A 19,901-nucleotide genomic window follows, 5' to 3' on the forward strand; every position below is an offset into this window, starting at 1 on the left:
AAATTCTTTGCTTGCATGCCCAAGGTATACAAATAGTCGCCCATAAAGGGCGCTTACAGTACATATGCGCCAGGTCGCCCTTTGTTCTTCCCCCCTCCCCCCTCGCTCACGGCAGTCCCCCCCACGCCGGGTCCTCCATTGTTCTTCCCCCTCCCTCCTGATGGTCCCCCATGCCAGGTCCCCATCATTCATCATTCTTCCCCCTCCCTCATGGCAGTTCGCCCACAGTTACAAAGTATCCCCCCGCCGGCTCCTTTGTTCTCTCTTCCCCCCCCCCCCCCCCCATTCCCCACTCCGGGTCATCCATTGTTCTCTTCCCCACCCTCCTGGCGGTCCCCCATGCCAGCTCCTCCATTGTTCTTCCCCCCCCCCTCCATGGTGCCTCGTGCCCTCATCGACTGCCGACCGCAGGTCGACCCGCAGACACTCACCGACCCATGATGCTTCACCGCCACCGGAGGTCCTGTCAGGAGACCCCACCCTCAATGCTGCCACCGCCAAGGCTGTGGTGGAGCCTTTTATAGCCTTTTGCAGTGGACACTTTTATAGTTTCTGTCCCATCATGGATTGCAGATGAAAAAGTGGATCAAGTAGTTCAGGTGGTTGAAGAGTTTACTGATTATCAAACAATGAAAGACAGCTTTTTAATCATCCACATGGAATTGACTGACATTGACCTGCTGAATTACTCCACTACTTTGTTCTGGAATCCAGCATCTACAGTTCCTTCTGGCTTCTTGCCGACAAATGTTATCATTGAGTATTGTGTCTGGCGTTCCACTTAGTGTGATCAGAGTTTGTTGGATGTATAAAGTTGGTATCTCTTAAGTAAGCATGTAAAGGACAGTAGTCATATGATGAACAGCTTCTGTTTCATCATGTTGAGGGGCAGGAAATTTTGTTCTCTTCTAGGGCGGCACGTTGGCACAGTGGTAAAGCTGCTGCCTTATAGCGCCAGAAACCGGGGTTCGATCCTGACCTCGGGTGCTGTCTGTATGGAGTTTGTAATTTCTTTCTTTCGTCTTTGGAGTGTGGGAGGAAACCGAAGCACCCAGAGAAAACCCATGCAGTCACAGGAAGAACGTACAAACTCCATACAGGTTTGTAGGTTAATTGACTTCTGTGAAGCGTAAATTGTCCATAGTGTGTAGGATAGTACAAATGTACAGGATGATCACTGAATGGTGCGCAATAGGTGGGTCAAAGGGCCTGTTTTCATGCTGTATTTCTAAGTCTAAGTCCCTAAGTTTAGGTCTAGAATTAAGCATATAAAGGACAGTGGTTATCTGACGAACAGCTTCCATTTCATCATATTGACAGGAGGGGAATTCTGTTATTTTCTATTTGTAAAAGGAGATAGCCAAGTCATCCTGTATTTGAATTATGATTAAATGCAACTAGTCACTTTTTGTGCAGTTTAAAGCCAGATCATTTCTGCGTGGGATTTTCAAATAGGTGCCTATTCTGAATGTTACAGGAAATCCAGCTACAGTGAAGTTCAGGGATACCAATGAAAGGCTTATCAATGTATCTGAGAAGCCCTGTTTGGCTAAACCTCAAACATTTTGGTAATCCACAATTATCCTTTTACAAACCAATGCTAGTTTAGAACATGAATTTTTCTTGGTGAATGAAAAGAAAACTGAATAAAAAGTGCCTTATCTCTGATCAAGTGCATGGTGAATATGTTTAAAATCAATAGCAGTCATTCTATTCAATGTGAATATCAAGCATTAGACAAAACAACCAAACAACCAGCTATCAAGGCAGGGGCAAATGCGACAACATCCAGATCACATATTGACAAAGATAGTCCTTTTAACCTTCCTTCTTTATTTTCCCGACACATTTGTCCAACAAGGAAAATAGTGCAGAATATTAGCCAGATTTTTTTCTGTTAAATTTCAATAGGTCAGCTTAATCTAAAATGTCCTAAGCATGCATGCCATCGCTTCCTATAAGACAAACTCAAGTAGTAGCTCAAGTGACAGTGGTGCATCACTTCCGGATGAACTCAATGCTTTCAATGCTCACTTCAAAAGGGAGGACACTCTGATGTACCTTCTCGGGCCCTCCACAGCCCTTGATATTGGCAACCCCTAGAATAAATCACTCAGTATGGTAAAGTCATATAGCACGGAACCAGGCCCTTCACCAAAGCGAGTCCTTGCCATCAAGCATCTACACTAATCCCATTTTATTTTCCCCACTTTCCGAACAACACTCCCCGATACTGCACCATCCACCTGCACATAAGGGGTGATTTATAGAAGCCAGTTAGCCTACTAATCCACACAAAAGATCACAAAGTGTTGAAATAACAATAGACAATAGACAATAGGTGCAGGAGGAGGCTATTTGGCCCTTCGAGCCTGCACCGCCATTCAATGTGATCATGGCTGATCATTCTCAATCAGTACCCCGTTCCTGCCTTCTCCCCATACCCCCTGACTCCGCTATCCTTAAGAGCTCTATCTAGCTCTCTCTTGAATGCATTCAGAAAATTGGCCTCCACTGCCTTCTGAGGCAGAGAATTCCACAGATTCACAACTCTCTGACTGAAAAAGTTTTTCCTCATCTCCGTTCTAAATGGCCTACCCCTTATTCATAAACTGTGGCCCCTTGTTCTGGACTCCCCCAACATTGGGAACATGTTTAAGAAAATAACTGCAGATGCTGGTACAAATCGATTTATTCACAAAATGCTGGAGTAACTCAGCAGGTCAGGCAGCATCTCGGGAGAGAAGGAATGGGTGACGTTTCGGGTCGAGACCCTTCTTCAGACTGATGTCGGGGGTGGGACAAAGGAAGGATATAGGTGGAGACAGGAAGATAGAGGGAGATCTGGGAAGGAGGAGGGGAAGGGAGGGACAGAGGAGCTATCTGAAGTTGGAGAAGTCGACGTTCATACCACCGGGCCGCAAACTGCCCAGGCGAAATATGAGGTGCTGCTCCTCCAATTTCCGGCGGGCCTCACTATGGCACTGGAGGAGGCCCATGACAGAGAGGTCAGACTGGGAATGGGAGGGGGAGTTAAAGTGCTGGGCCACCGGGAGATCAGTTGCGTTAATGCGGACCGAGCGCAGGTGTTCAGCGAAGCGATCGCCGAGCCTGCGCTTGGTTTCGCCGATATAGATAAGTTGTCATCTAGAGCAGCGGATGCAATAGATGAGGTTGGAGGAGGTGCAGGTGAACCTCTGTCTCATCTGGAAAGACTGTTTGGGTCCTTTGATGGAGTTGAGGGGGGAGGTAAAGGGACAGGTGTTGCATCTCGTGCGGTTGCAAGGGAAAGTGCCCGGGGTTAGGGTGGTTTGGGTAGGAAGGGACGAGTGGACCAGGGAGTTGCGGAGGGAACGGTCTCTGCGGAACACAGAGAGGGGAGGGGATGGGAAGATATGGCCAGTGGTGGGGTCCCGTTGTAGGTGACGGAAATGTTGGTGGATGATATGTTGGATCCGCTGGCTGGTGGGGTGGAAGGTGAGAACGAGGGGGATCCTGTCCTTGTTGCGAGTGGGGGGATGGGGAGCAAGAGCGGAGCTGCGGGATGTAGAAGAGACCCTAGTGAGAGCCTCATCTATAATGGAGGAGGGGAAGCCCCGTTTTCTGAAAAACGAGGACATCTCGGAAGCCCTAGTCTGAAACACCTCATCCCGGGCGCAGATGCGGCGTAGACGGAGGAATTGGGAGTAGGGAATAGACTTTTTGCAGGGGACCGGGTGGGAAGAAGTGTAGTCCAGATAGCTGTGCGAGTCGGTGGGCTTGTAATAAATGTCCGTCACTAGTTTTTCTCCTGTGATGGAGATGGTGAGGTCCAGAAACGGGAGGGAGATGTCAGAGATAGTCCAGGTATATTTAAGGGCAGAATGGAAATTGGAGGTGAAGTGTATGAAGTCAGTGAGTTCTGCATGGGTGCAAGAGGTAGCACCAATGCAGTCGTCGATGTAGCGGAGGTAGAGTTCGGGGATGGGGCCAGTGTACGTCTGGAACAGGGATTGTTCGACGTACCCGACAAAGAGGCAGGCGTAGCTAGGGCCCATGCGAGTGCTCATAGCTACGCCTCTGGTTTGGAGGAAGTGGGAGGAGTCAAAGGAGAAGTTGTTGAGGGTAAGAACCAGCTCTGCTAGGCGGAGGAGAGTGTTGGTCGATGGGGATTGGCTGGTTCTACGGTCGAGGAAGAAACGGAGGGCTTCGAGACCATCCTTGTGGGGGATGGAAGTGTAGAGTGACTGGACATCCATGGTGAAAATGAGGGAGTGGGGGCCTGGGAACCGGAAGTTATCCAGGAGATGGAGAGCGTGTGAGGTGTCTTGGACGTAGGTGGGGAGGGATTTAACCAGGGGGGATAGGATGGAGTCGAGGTAGGTAGAGATAAGTTCGGTGGGGCATGAGCAGGCAGAGACAATGGGTCTGCCGGGACAGTTGTGTTTGTGGATTTTGGGTAGGAGGTAGAATCGGGCCGTGCGGGGCTGGGGAACTATGAGATTGGAGGCACTGAGGGGTAGATCGCCGGAGTTGGTGAGGTCGGTGATGGCCTACTACCCCCACTAGAACTTTTTATCTCAAACTGCCGGCGTGACATCAGCCGCCTCAAATTTTCCACTCCCCTGACTAACTCCAACCTCTCCCCTCCTGAACGTGCAGCCCTCCACTCACTCCGCAACAACCCGGACTTAATAATTAAACCCGCTGACAAGGGAGGGGCTGTGGTAGTCTGGTGTGCTGACCTCTACCGCACCGAGGCCAGACGACAACTATCAGACACCTCTTCCTACCTATCCCTGGACCATGACCCCACCGATAAACACCAGACCTTCATCAGCAGCACCATCACCGACCTCCTCCAACCTCATCTATTGCATCCGCTGCTCTAGATGTCAACTTATCTATATCGGCGAAACCAAGCGCAGGCTCGGCAATCGCTTCGCTGAACACCTGCGCTCGGTCCGCATTAACGCAACTGATCTCCCGGTGGCCCAGCACTTTAACTCCCCCTCCCATTCCCAGTCTGACCTCTCTGTCATGGGCCTCCTCCAGTGCCATAGTGAGGCCCGCCGGAAATTGGAGGAGCAGCACCTCATATTTCGCCTGGGCAGTTTGCGGTCCGGTGGTATGAACGTCGACTTCTCCAACTTCAGATAGCTCCTCTGTCCCTCCCTTCCCCTCCTCCTTCCCAGATCTCCCTCTATCTTCCTGTCTCCACCTATATCCTTCTTTTGTCCCACCCCCGACATCAGTCTGAAGAAGGGTCTCGACCCGAAACGTCACCCATTCCTTCTCTCCCGAGATGCTGCCTGACCTGCTGAGTTACTCCAGCATTTTGTGAATAATTGGGAACATGTTTCCTGCCTCTAACGTGTCCAACCCCTTAATAATCTTATACGTTTCAATAAGATCTCCTCTCATCCTTCTAAATTCCAGTGTATACAAGCCTAGTCGCTCCTATAACTTAGGGGGTCAAGTAGCATCTCCAGGCTACATGGACAGATCATGCTTCGGGTCGGGACCCTTCTTCAGACTAGCATCTGCATCCAGCACCTGCAGTTTGTTGTGTCTACCAATCCACATATCGTTGCAACGTGGGATAAAAGTGGAGAACCTCGGGGAAATCCAGGCAATCACAAGGAGAACGTGCAGACTCCACACAGACCGCACTGGAAGTCAGAACTGAACTGATGACTGGAGCTCAGAGGCAGCAGCTACACCGGTTTGTTTTTCCCTGTTGTTGTAATTGGTTGTGGCTTGGGTGGCTCATAGTTAGTGTGTTTCACTGATGCAGCTAATAGTCACATTGAATAGAATGCTAAACATATTTAGTGTACGGTGAAGAGCATATTGATGGGTTGCATCATGGCCTGGTTCAGCAACTCAAACGCCCAGGAACGAACAAGATTGCAAAAAAGTGGTGAACAGTGCCCAGTCTATTACGGGTACTGACCTCCCCACCATGCCTCACAAATGCAGGCAGCATCATCAGAGACTCACACCACCCTGGCCATGCTCTCATTTCACTCCTGCCATCGTGAAGAAGGTATAGGAGACTGAAAACTCTAACGTTCAGGTTCAGGAACAGCTTCTTCCCTACAATCATCAGGCTATTAAACACTACAACCTCCAATTAGGCTCTGAACTACATAGACCTGGGGACATTATTGTTGACTTTGCCCTACTATAGTCGATTTATGTGTCTGCTTGTTTATTTTTATATATACTGAACTTTGTTTTTATTTTTTATTATGGGTTTTACAGAATAATGTGTTTAACATGTCTTGTGCTGCTGCAAGTAAAAATGTTATTGTTCCGTTTCAGGACATGATACAATAAAACACTCTTGACTGCACTTAGCCAGAGGCAGCAAGGTAGTCTTCAAGAATAGTAGGAAAGTCACTACATCAAGCTAGTAAAGATGCTGTGAGTGGAATGGAAATATGCAATGAACATTTATCCAGTTGGGCCCATCCATGTTTCAGGTGGATTATGGCTTATCTGTACTCACCCACATAATCTTTAATACTCTGGCCACACAAAAATCTATAAAGTTTAGATTTGCCATTTTGAATTGGGTTAGTTTCAGGAGCTTATTTGAGGAAGAGTTTCAGATTTCCATTATCTCTTGCATGAACAGTTGCAAGGGACATCACACCTGACCAAGCTTGATCTTATTTTATGCTACCTACCTGTCAGGTCCAGCAATATCATTCTATCTATCCTACCTATTGTTTGATCATCTTAAATATTTCTATTATATTGGCTCACAGTTTTATACACTCGGACAGGAAATCTAAGCCACTTTCTGAAACCTTATTTTTAGAATTTAACCCTTTAAGGCTCCTTATCACCAGTGAAAGGTATTTATTCACAAAATGCTGGAATAACTCAGCAGGTCAGGCAGCATCTCGGGAGAGAAGGAATGGGCGACGTTTCGGGTCGAGACCCTTCTTCAGACTGATGTCAGGGGGACGGTACAAAGGAAGGATATAGGTGGAGACAGGAAGATAGAGGGAGATCTGGGAAGGGGAGGGGAAGAGAGGGACAGAAGAACTATCTGAATCAGTATATCTTCCACTCCAAAGTTACCCCATTCAGTTGATGTGTACTCACACCTACTTTTAGTCCCATTTAAATCATACTATTTTGTTTAAAACCTTGGTTCTGTTAAAGGGATGGATAAAGACAGCGAAGGCAAAGACAATGATAACACACTTTCCCTCATGAGGAAGACCACAGAATCAAGTGACACACAGAAGCACCCTGTATTTATAGAATAATCCAGGATGAAGCTGACAAGCTAATGGAAATGTTGAATCTTTTTGAAGAGCCGAATATAAATTTGGAATTTTGGTACACTGTGATTCATTACAGCTGTCGTACCGTAGAACAATAAGCTCATTATTGTAGAGGCACAAGGAACTGCAGATATTGGAATCTTGAATAAAACACAAAATGCTGGAGTAACTCAGTGGGTCAAGCAGCAACTGTGGAGGAAATGGGCTGACGACATTTCAGGCCGGGACCTTGCAACGTCTGGCTATTCCCTCCACAGATGCTGGGTGTAAGGAGGAACTGCAGATGCTGGTTTAAACCAAAGATCGACACAAAAAGCTGGAGTAACTCAGCGGGACAGGCAGCATCTCTGGAGAGAAAGAATGGGTGACGTTTCCGATCAGCATCTCTGGAGAAAAGGACCTTCTTCAGACTGAGAGTCAGGGGAAAGGGAAATGAGAGATATAGACGGTGATGCATATTTAGATATAGAACAAATGAATTAAACGTTTTGCATATCTTTCATTTATTTGTTCTATATGTCTCTACATCGTCAATGTCTCTTGTTTTCCTTTACTCTGACTCTCAGTCTGAAGAAGGGTCTCGATCCAAAATGCCACCTATTCCTTTTCTCCAGACAAGCTGTCTGCCCACTGAGTAACTCCAACTTTTTGTGTCTACCCTCCACTGATGCTGCCTGAACCACTGCGTTCCTCCAGCACTTTGTGTTGTGCTCCCTGTTGTAACTGATGTGCTGCCATTTTCCAATAGATGGCACCCTTGGTTCAAAAGAGTGCTATAAACCTGTGTTCACGTCCATTAAAAAACATTCACCAATGAAAAAGGTTGTTCTGTTTTAATAAACCGCACTTCCACTTAATCTTATAAAAGCTTTTCATAACTGACTTTCCGAAGTAACAATATTTTTTCCAAATTTGCCTATTTATCAATTTTAACTAGTGAAAACTGAATACCTTTAGCCAGTGGAGAACGATCAGTTGTTTGATATAAAAGGATACCAAGTTGAATTAAATACTTATAGTATTTTAATGGAGCCATTAATCTATTCATTTTAAGCAGGCAAACTCCTTTTTTAGATTAAATTTGGAATAATTCTTAGCCTAAGAATTGAATTTCATTTATTTTTAGACTGATAAAACATCACTGCATTCAACACCAAATAGGCTCCAGTAAAAAAGATCACACAATTGATCAAAAGAGATTTGCAACAACATTTGGTGTGAATTACATCTATAAATAAAATGTTAAAACAAGACCTAAGCTGATCCAAACCAGGCTTTATTGAATACACTGTTGTCCAGCAATCACAGAAGGGCTTGCAGCCTGAAACGCACACTCCCCATAGCAACCAGAGTGCAGCACCAATAATTATGCTGACACCAATGTAACTACACTCACACAAACTGTTAATCATACAAGTCGTTACTCCACCCATACCTCCACGCACATCATTTTCCCCATCCACCCCTCTCCTTAACTCATCATCGATATATAGTAAACTCTCATTATAATGGACCATGGGGGGGAGGGGGGGTTGGTGTACGTTATTGCCAATTGTCCGCTATACCTGGGTAAGGGAGGAAAATATTAACTGGTTTAACCCAGAAGAAATGCGGTGGGAAGAAATGTGGTGCTGGAGGGAAGGAGGGTTAAACCATGGGGAATTCACAGGCCCCATGGTGCATGGGAATGGGCCCGGTTCTCACGCCAACTTCATGCTGCTCGCTCTCTACGCTCCCACATGGCGCCAGCTTGTCGGGCCACCTGGAGGAAGTGGGGGACGGTGTAACGTGAGCCTGGCATTGTTACCATGCGAACAAGGCAGGTGTTGCCAGGGTGCCATGCAGGTGCAGTGTCACACACGCTGCCGCTGCATTCAATACACCGGGGCCTCGCTTTGTTGCAGTCGCTGCAAAGCCCGTGCCCAATGCAACGCTCTTATAGAGGGTTTTACTGCTCATTCTCGCCCCGCCTCCCTTCCACTGCCCGCCAACCGCCACCATGAATGGACGCCTCGGTCCGCTAAAAACCAAAATCCATTTTTAAAAAGGTCTGTAATAACAATTGTAGACCGTATTACCCCATCCATCCCCACATGAACTTTAAGCCTTTCAGAAATAAGATGATGAAAAGTTTACCGAAAGTTTGTCGTCTTTTCCATTCAGGCTAAGATTTAGGAGGGAAACCTGCATGGGAAGGCATTCCTTGTGAGTTCAACTTCTCTCCAAACATGTGCAGTGGGGCTTTCAAGGACCAAAGCACCTTGCCAGCAGAGGCCGTAAGGACACTGCATGATAAGCAAACGGTACAACACTCCTCACGCCCTACCATTTATTGTGTAATCTTGCCCTGGTTTGTCCTACTAAAATGCAAGATAGTCCAAGGGTCTCCAATGGGGTAGATAGTAGCTCAGGAGTGGTACACGTGACAATAAACTAAACTCAAACTCAATCTCTCATTTATCTGAATTAAACACCGTCTGCAGTTCCTCAGTCCATTGACACTGTTGATCAAGATCCTATTGTAATATTAGATACGTTCTTCACTGTCCACTGCACCTCCAATGTTAGTGTCATCCTCAAACTTGCTTATAATGCCACCTCCACCACATCCAAATCATTCATGAAAATAATGAGCAACAATGGACCCAGCACCATTCTCTGTGGTGCACCATTTGGTAGACAACGTCTCCATATTGCCCTCATCAAAGTTCTTGGTCACCTCTTCATAAAACTAAAACAATGCACCAAAATTACACCATTTTCCTAATTTGCCCAAATGGATAATGGAATTCACAACAGTGAATCGACTTGAGGGTTTCAGCCTGGTGGTCTCGACCCGAAAAGTCACCTATTCATTGTAAAGTTGGTACTCGGACACCATTGTAACTTTAACTACTTTATTAACACACATCACTGCCCTGGCTGTACATGGTCTGTCACGATCACCAGAGAGCTAGCTAGGGGTGGGGACGCTACAATTATACTAACCGGTGAGGGAGTGGTTAACATGGACATCGTCACTAACAATTAAAGGAGTACACACATATCATCTACATCCTTCCTCTACAAAACGAACAGTGAGTGACAGGGCGACCATGTCTCATGCGCTAGGGCAAATGCGGACAGTAAGGCACCGGAATACGGAATCACACGTAATCGCCGTAACGGACAGGCGGCCTGACCACGCGACCAGACCGGGTCCGAACCTCGCCATCACCTCCTTCCCCGACGGGAACAAGGGGGAACGGCGCCGGGGCATTGGGTGGGCTACGGACGGGGGAACCCCTGGGCGAGGAAGGCAGCGGTGGTAGCTGCGAGGAATTGGAAGAGTGCGGGGACTCCTGAGAAAACTGGACCGCAGCCGGAAGACGGACAGGAGAAGTACCAGGTTGTGGGGAAGTGGTGCCCCCCAGAGGAGCTGGCAAGGCACCGGGCCGCGAAAGTTGCAGGGGAGGGGCATACGGATCCGCCGGGGGAGGGATGGGCTCGTTCACGAGGTGGAGATGCTGGCGGGACCGGCGGTACACCGTGCCGTCATGGTCGACCAGGTACGAACGGGGGGAGCCAGCAGAACCGATGACCACTGCCAGCCTGGAGCGGCCAGAAATCGACCTCATGCGGACGACCTGCCCGGGAAGAAGAGGGCGGAGGACACGGCAGGACTCGTCGTGGGAGCGCTTCTGAATGCCCTGTCTGTGGGCAATGCGTTCCCGGACTAAGGCAGGTTTAAGTGCAGAGGGAGACAGGGACTGTTGGGACACCGGGACCGTGGGCCGCGTGACACGGGACATGAGACGCTGAGCCGGGGATCCCAGGACATGATCTCGGGGGATGTTGCGGAGGTTTAGCAGGGCCAGGTAAATGTCGGAGCGGGACAGGCGGCAACGTTCCAACAGTCCCTTAGCGCTGCGGACCGCGCGCTCTGCAAGGCCGTTGCTCTGCGGGTACTCCGGGCTGCTGGTGTAGTGCCGAAAATTCCACTGTTCAGCAAAAGCACGGAATTCGGCGCTGGTGAACTGGCTGCCGTTGTCCGATTGCATGCTGGCTGGGGACCCGAAAGTGGCAAAGTGGCGGCGTAGCTTCTCGATGACCGCGGAGGAAGATAGGGAGTGGAGCTGGTCAACTTCAAACCAGCTCGAGTAAGAGTCAACTAGCACCAGAAAGTGCTTCCCGTGCCATTCGAAAATGTCGGTTGCCAGCGCGGACCAGGGCAGGTGAGGGGCTGGCTGCTGCAGGAGCGGCTGCCGCTGTTGCTGTGGAGCGAGGCTGTTGCAGGTAGGGCACGCGGAGACTCTATCTCGGAAATAGCGAGGCATGTCAGGCCAGAAGAACTGACTCTGAGCGATGGAAAGGGTCGCTTCGGCCCCGGGATGGCCACGATGAGCAGTTTCGAAGTATTGTTCTTGTAGTGCTGCGGGCACCACCACCTTGTGCCCCTTCACAATCACACCCTCACGCAGCACCAACTCGTCACGAACCAGGAAGTAAGGCACCGCTGCGGCCGGCAGGGAAGAACGGCGACCTGGCCAGCCCCGCTTGATGATCGCGGCCAGCTGTTGTAGCGAAGCGTCAGCTGCCGTGTGCTTGGCCAGGGACTTCAACTGGCTGGAGGGCACGAAATTGACGTTTAGGACTATCAGATCGGACGCCTCGTATGGATGTCGGGTTGTGGATGGGAGGGGCGCTCGAGACAGCGTATCCGCAACAAACATGTCCTTGCCCTTTCGATAAACCACGGTGAAAGTAAAGCGTTGTAGCTGGAGCATCATGCGCTGGAGCCGGGAGGAGGCCACGTGTATCGGCTTGTTGAGGATGGTGACCAGAGGCTGGTGGTCCGTTTCAACAGTGAAGCCAGTGCCCAGGATATAGTCCTTGAATTTGGAGCAGGCAAAAACAACTGCCAGCAGCTCCTTCTCAATCTGGGCATAGCGTTGTTCCGCGTCCGTCATCGTGCGGGATGCATAGGACACCGGTAGTTGCACCCCGTCGTGGACCTGCAGGCAGGCGGCCCCTAGGCCAAACTTCGATGCATCACATGTGAGAACGATCGGGCGCTGTAGGTCAAAGTACTTCAGCGTAGGCATGCTGATCAGCTTAGATTTGAGGGTGTCGAATGCTTTCTGGTGTTGCGGGAACCAGGCCCAGGCAACGTCCTTTTTCACCAGGTCCCTCAGAGGGGCGCTCAGTTCACTCAGGTCGGGGATGAACTTTCCCAGGTAGTTGGCCATGCCCAAAAAGCGCTGTAGGCCAGGCACGTCAGCAGGTGCAGGCATCTCGGAAATTGCGGCTGTCTTCTGCGGGTCGGGCTTCAGCCCTGATGCTGTGAAGACGTGTCCCACGTAGGTGACCTCAGGGACCCGGAACCGGCATTTCTTCGGGTTGAGCTTCAGGTTGACCTCTCGGGCCCGCTGTAGCACCTGGCGAAGGTGGTGGTCGTGTTCCGCGACATTCTTCCCGTAAACCAGAATGTCGTCGACAATGATGGCACACGGGAGCCCAGCAAACAGTTGTTCCATGGTCCTTTGGAACACTTCGCTGGCAGAGTTGATCCCAAACGGCATGCGGAGGAAGCGGTACCTGCCGAAAGGCGTGCTGAACGTCGTCAGATGCGAGGATCGCTCGTCCAGAGGTATCTGCCAGAACGAGCTCTTGGCATCGAGAACCGAGAACACAGTGGCAGGGCCGACCTGTGCAGCAACGTCCTCCACCGTCCGCATAGGGTAATGCGGGCGCTTGATAGCCAAGTTCAAGTCCTTAGGGTTGATGCAGATCCGTAGTTCACTCTTATCCTTCTAGCAGAAAGAATGAAAGGGGCCGAGAGGTCTTCAGCACCTTGCAGTGGAGAGTGGCCCTCCCCACAGGAACAAGTACACCGCCCCCATACGCACGCAAAACAGCACTGTCTGTGGAAACGAGCTCATTATTTCTTATCTTTTTGAATAAGCTTGTTGACATAACATTGGCAGCAGCCCCCGTGTCCACCTTAGCAGAGAAGGCCATGCCATTTACCGTGACTCGGACGGTTGGGTCTCTTATCAGAGCAGGTGCACCTCTCAGTGAAAACACACTCATCTCGCTGTTGGAAGAGCCAGGGTCAGACAGGGGGAGTTCATCATGCTGGAGATGAGAACCAGACGCGGTATCATCACGTGTCAAGTATCGAGAGGGTTGCTGCCGTGGCCGTGCAGGGTTCCCACGGGAACGGCAGGCCGCCGAAAAGTGGTTGGGCTTATTGCAGAGATTGCAGGTTTTCCCCAACGCCGGGCAGACATTAAAACGATGCGAAGTAAAGTTGCAGTTCGGACAGCGTTGGCGCAGCCTAGAGCTCGGCGTCGGGCTTGCCCTGTGTCGCTGAGGAGCAGAGGTGAAGCTAGCTGCGTGGACCACAGGGTCCGGTGGCTGTACAGCAGAGGAGACAGCCTCAGCTAAACGAGAGGCATGCAACGCCTCATTGAATGTCAGATCAGGCTTGCGTAGCAGCTCGGAGCGCAGCTTGTCATCCCGTAGACCAAAGACCAAGATGTCGCGGGTTAGAGTGTCAGGGGTCAGGGCGTGTAGGTGGCATCGGCGAGCCATGCGGCGCAGTGCGGCCACGAAATTGTCAACAGATTCCCCAGGGTTTTGGCGTCGGGAGAACAATTTAAAACGCTCTAAAATGTTGTTCGTGGGGAGGTCACACATAGCCGTAAATTTAGCAAGCAGACATACCGGGTCCTCGACACTCTCGCCTTCTCCATAGGTGAATGACTCCGACCGCTCGAGCGCCTCGGGACCAGCCAGGTTCAGTAAAAGGGAGGCTTTGACCGCAGCGGTCACGGCTGGGTGAGCGATTGCGGCATAATGCTCAAAGTCACGTCGGAACACACTCCAGCGATGAGTGATGTCCGCATCAAAGACCAAGATGTCAGGTCTGCGACAGGCAGAGGCCATCGCGGCACAGGGAGGGGTAACTGGAACTAATAAAACAAAACCCGAGAAACTGAAGACGCAGGAAGAACTTCTGACACCATGTAAAGTTGGTACTCGGACACCATTGTAACTTTAACTACTTTATTAACACACATCACTGCCCTGGCTGTACATGGTCTGTCACGATCACCAGAGAGCTAGCTAGGGGTGGGGACGCTACAATTATACTAACCGGTGAGGGAGTGGTTAACATGGACATCGTCACTAACAATTAAAGGAGTACACACATATCATCTACATTCATGTTCTCCAGGGATGCTGCTCGACCCGTTGAATTATTCCAGCATTTTGTGTCTATCCGTCACCATGGTCCCAATAGACAATAGGTGCAGGAGGAGGCCATTCGGCCCTTCGAGCCAGCACCGCCATTCAATGTGATCATGGCTGATCATTCTCAATCAGTACCCCGTTCCTGCCTTCTCCCCATACCCCCTGACTCCGCTATCCTTAAGAGCTCTATCCAGCTCTCTCTTGAATGTATTCAGAGAATTGGCCTCCACTGCCTTCTGAGGCAGAGAATTCCACAGATTCACAACTCTCTGACTGAAAAAGTGTTTCCTCATCTCAGTTCTAAATGGCCTACCCCTTATTCTTAAACTGTGGCCCCTTGTTCTGGACTCCCCCAACATTGGGAACATGTTTCCTGCCTCTAACGTGTCCAACCCCTTAATAATCTTACACGTTTCGATAAGATCTCCTCTCATCCTTCTAAATTCCAGTGTATACAAGCCTAGTCGCTCCAGTCTTTCAACATATGATAGTCCCGCCATTCCGGGAATTAACCTAGTAAACCTACGCTGCACGCCCTCAAGTATCTCAAGTCCCCTCAGGTATCTTGTCACCAGTACAAAACAATAACTCTGAATTATGTTGGGGTGTATTAGTGCTATTAGTGCCTTTAGCTTTGCAATCATTTTGTCAAATGAGATGTCTGTTAAATTATATGTTTTCAATCAATGTGCAAATCTCAGAACCCATCTCTATTTTTTAAATTCACAGCGACAACAATTTGTTCTTTAATATTGTTGCCCACAGCCTCCATAATACCATTAGCCTTGAAGAGAACGTCCAACTGCTCCCAGTAAATATTAATCACCTCTTATTAATTGCCTCTTGTCCATTACAATACACTATTGCATCTCTCAAACTTTTCACTATTTACCATTTCTGCCATTTCAAATTTCTTGAGCACATTTTTGTAATGTGCTTATACTATTTTAGCTTCAAGAAAGCTTCTAAGGCAGTTCATTGAGATTATGGATGATCTGATCTCACTCTTTAAGTTCTTTTAGTTGTGGGAACTGCAAACTCTTCCCCAGTCAGGGCAGCAAGTGCCTGACATTGGGGGTAAATGCACAGTGTGTGAGATGATGCGCTCCCTCCGTCATGTACATCGGGCTTTTGTTTGGTCCCAGAACACAGACCCAACACCATCCTGGATGCTCCATCTCCATTTTGAGTTGTCCTGTCAGAATTAGTGAGGAATGGTGCATTTTTACAGAGGTTTTGAGCACGTCCTTGAATCTTTCCCTTTGTCTACGTGGCAACCTCTTCCCATGGCAGAGCTTAGAATTCAGCTGGTTTTCAGAATCTAGATCCTAAACTAGTCCGTCCAGAGATGTTGCCACCATTCCGTTTAGAAATGCTGTTGCACTTTTGCAAACCTCAGCCATTCTTATTTATACTGCCTGGGAGTTCTACACATTCTATCAACACTATCGGAGTAGTGTCTGTTTTTTTTCTAAATGGGGTTAGAACTGAGTATTGCTTACTCCCTTACTTAGACACAGAGCATCAATAGAACCAAACTTTGTTTAGTTTAGAAATAGACAATAGACAATAGACAATAGACAATAGGTGCAGGAGTAGGCCATTCAGCCCTTCGAGCCAGCACCGCCATTCAATGCGATCATGGCTGATCACTCTCAATCAGTACCCCGTTCCTGCCTTCTCCCCATACCCCCTCACTCCGCTATCCTTAAGAGCTCTATCCAGCTCTCTCTTGAAAGCATCCAACGAACTGGCCTCCACTGCCTTCTGAGGCAGAGAATTCCACACCTTCACCACCCTCTGACTGAAAAAGTTCTTCCTCATCTCCGTTCTAAATGGCCTACCCCTTATTCTCAAACTGTGGCCCCTTGTTCTGGACTCCCCCAACATTGGGAACATGTTACCTTGCCTCTAATGTGTCCAATCCCCTAATTATCTTATATGTTTCAATAAGATCCCCCCTCATCCTTCTAAATTCCAGTGTATACAAGCCCAATCGCTCCAGCCTTTCAACATACGACAGTCCCGCCATTCCGGGAATTAACCTAGTGAACCTACGCTGCACGCCCTCCATAGCAAGAATATCCTTCCTCAGCATGGAAACAGACCGTTCGGCCCAATGAATCCTCGGCCTGTTCACACTAGTTCACACTAGTTCTATACTATCTCACTTTCTCTTCCCTACACACTATGGGCAATTTTACAGATCTTATTTTACCTACAAACCCACAAGTCTTTGGAATATGGGAGGAAACTGGAGAACCCAGTGGAAACCCCATGCGGTCGCGGGTAGAACGTTCAAACTCCACAGACAACACCCGAGGTCAGGATCGAACCCGGGTCTCTGGCATTGTGGGATAGCGGCTCTACCAGCAAACTGTTAATAATGAAAGTCTGCAAGTAACAATAATATAAGAGAGCAGCAAATCTCTGAAGCTGCACATAACAACATTATACGGGAGAACCAGGATCACTTAATGTAATATCAGCCTACTCATGTTTATGCTTTTATTTTCCTTTGGCATTGAAAACTTGAGGAGCAGAATTAAGAAATGTAAAGCATTTTCTGGATGGCATTTTCCCTAAGTCCCTGTGCCACTGAATTGCCAGAATGTATAAATGCAGCAAATCAAATAAAGACATAACAAAGCATAGAAACATAGAAAATAGGTGCAGGAGGCCATTTGGCCCTTCGAGCAAGCATCGCCATTCATTGTGATCATGGCTGATCATCCACAATCAATAACCCGTGCCTGCCTTCTCCCCATATCCCTTGATTCCACTAGCCCCTAGAGCTCTATCTAACTCTCTCTTAAATCCATCCAGTGATTCAGCCTCCACTGCCCTCTGTGGCAGAGAATTCCACGAATTCACAACTCTCTGGGTGAAAAAGTTCCTTCTCACCACAGTTTTAAATGGCCTCCCCTTTATTCTAAGACTGTGGCCCCTGGTTCTGGACTCGCCCAAGATTGGGAAAAAATTTCCTGCATCTACCTAGTCCAGTCCTTTTATAATTTTATATGTTTCTATAAGATCCCCTCTCATCCTTCTAAACTCCAGTGAATACAAGCCTAGTCTTTTCAATCTTTCCTCATATGACAGTTTCATTCCTCATATGACAGTCTCTTTCCTCATACGACAACAAAATTCCTTAAATGAAGGATTTAAACTTTCATACAGATTGGAATAATCAAACTGGATTATGTATGAAAGATAATGAATTTATAATATTTCCCTTGAAGAATATATTTTAGAGAAACTAAAGAAATCCTCTATATTTAAGTTGGTAATAAGATACAGGGTAAATGAGGTTAACAGTATAACGATGAAAGAATATTAATTTAATGGGAATTAAAGTATGATTGAACTCAATGTACAGTTTGAAAGGGGGATTTCAAAACAGTTCTGAAGATTCTTGTTTTGGTAAGGCTGACTTTCATGTTTCAAAACACAAACTTGTCCACCACCAACTGGGCAAATCTATGAATGGATCAACTGACAGTAAAGCTGTGGTGTGTAAACCAAGTTACACCAAAGGTGCAAGAGTTCTAGTTCGTGAAAACCCAGCTCACCTGTATCCACCTATCACTTGCTTTTCCTGCCCCAACCCCCCCCCCCCCCCCCCGTCCTCTTCCAGCTTTCTTCCCCACCCTCACCAAAATGAGCCTGAAGAAGCATCACGACCCAAAACATAATCTACCCATATTCCCCAGAGATGTTGTCTGACCCGCTGAGTTACTTCAATACTTTGTGTCTCTATTTGTAAGTCAGCGTCTGTATTTCCTTGTTTCCACATTTCCGACATTGTTGGTGCTCTCTCTGATCAGGTGATGTTATGCAGCTAAGTAGTCAATATTATTCCGATGTCCCTATATCTGTGCAGTTGTGAATGAAATGGTGGTCATAATTTAGATGATTTCAGCTGGCTCTTACAGCTTGTGTTGACTTAGTTTACATGCATTGTGCATCCTCAATAACAATTTGGAGGCATTTAAAAGGAAACTAGAATACAATTCTTGCAACAGCAATAAATTGATATTGCAGTTATGTCCTCTTTTCTGGATGGGTCTATATTTGCATTGAATGCAAATGAACTATTGTAGAATAAATGTTTATTGCCTATTGATTATTTGAAATGATAAAAACAAGTGAATTTAATTTCAGTTCAATGACTAATTCCTCAGGAAGAATCCACAATTGTTGCTGAAGTCGTTCGACAGGATAGCAGTAGAGTAGAGATTTTAGGGGAACAAGATTATTGATATACTAAGAAAGTTTTCAGCCTCAAAATGTTGCGGTGAATGATGTTGACCATTTTACAGGGAATGTACAGTGAGCAACATTTTTACCCACAAGCCAAATTTTAGTCTGCTGTACAACCTCAGCCTACCTGCCGCAGGTAGGTGAGTCCATGCTAAAATGGATCCTGAGGTAGTCAAGTGGGATAAAATGATCCAGAAGATTAAGATGCATGGGATTCACAGTGACTTGGTCGTATGGATTCAGAATTTGCTAAGACACAGAGTGATGCAGCATGGAAACAGGCCCTTCGGTCCAACTTGCCCACACTGGCCAACATGATTCAGCTGCACTAGTCCCACCTACCTGCGTTTGGTCCATATCCCTCTAAACTGTCCTATTCATTACCTGTCTAATTATTTCTTAAACGTTGGGATAGTCCCAGCCTCAACTACCTCCGCTGACAGCTTGTTCCATACACCCACCACCCTTTGTGTTAAAAAGTTACCCCTCAGATTCCTATTACTTCTTTTCCCCTTCACTTTAAACCTATGTCCTCTGGTCCTTGATTCACCTACTCTGGGCAAGAGACTCTGTGCATCTACCCAATCTATTCCTCTCATGATTTTATACACCTCTATAAGATCACCACTCATCCTGCTGCTTTCCAGGGTATAGTGTGGAGCACTCTGCCAGGACTGGTGGAGGCAGATGCAATAGTGACATTAGGAGGCTTTGCGCTAGGAACATAGATATGCATGGGATGGAGGGATATGGATCAAGTGCAGGCAGATCAGATTAGTTTACCTTGGCATGATGTTCAGCATTGACATTGAGGACCGAATGGCCTGTTCCTGTGCTGTACTGCTCTAGCTTTTTTGTTCTATAAGTAAAAGACCTTAAAAGATTCAACCAATCTTCCGACCTGAAACATCTAAGCCTATCGTGTTCTCCGGTGATGCTGCCTGACTTGCTGAGTTACTCTACCACTTTGTGTCTTTTAAAAGAAAGATTAATACTGTCTTCATAAGAAATAAACAAGTGCATAACAATTAATTGATATAAACCTATCTGAAGCACAACCATAATCCTACCTCTGCCTGCGCTTGTAAATGCATTAGTGGTTGATTTGATTACTTA

Source organism: Rhinoraja longicauda, chromosome 21, assembly GCF_053455715.1.
Source record: "Rhinoraja longicauda isolate Sanriku21f chromosome 21, sRhiLon1.1, whole genome shotgun sequence".
Classification (NCBI taxonomy): domain Eukaryota; kingdom Metazoa; phylum Chordata; class Chondrichthyes; order Rajiformes; family Arhynchobatidae; genus Rhinoraja; species Rhinoraja longicauda.